Raw genomic sequence first — 358 nt, forward strand, 5'->3', positions numbered from 1 at the left:
GCTTACATGTTGGTCGTCAAGACTCGCAATTTGGGCCGATTCTGGCCCGTTTCTTGGACCATTACTCACTGTTTTGGGGTCCCGTAGTGATTTCCACGATTGTTGAACCCTGGGGTGCGTTTACGTGTCGGTCATCAGCACTGACAGTTTTGGCTGATACTGGCGTGTTTTCTGGACTATTACTCACAATTTTGTGGTCCCAAAGAAATTTCTATGGTTGTCGAACCCCAAGGCGTGCTTACGTGTGGGTCGTCAAGACTCGCAGTTTGGGCCGATTCTGGCTCGTTTCGTGGACCATTACTCACTTTTGGGGTCCCGAAGTGATTTCCATGATCGATGAACCTCGTGGTGCGTTTAC

This window comes from Triticum aestivum, chromosome 4B, assembly GCF_018294505.1.
Source record: "Triticum aestivum cultivar Chinese Spring chromosome 4B, IWGSC CS RefSeq v2.1, whole genome shotgun sequence".
Lineage (NCBI taxonomy): Eukaryota > Viridiplantae > Streptophyta > Magnoliopsida > Poales > Poaceae > Triticum > Triticum aestivum.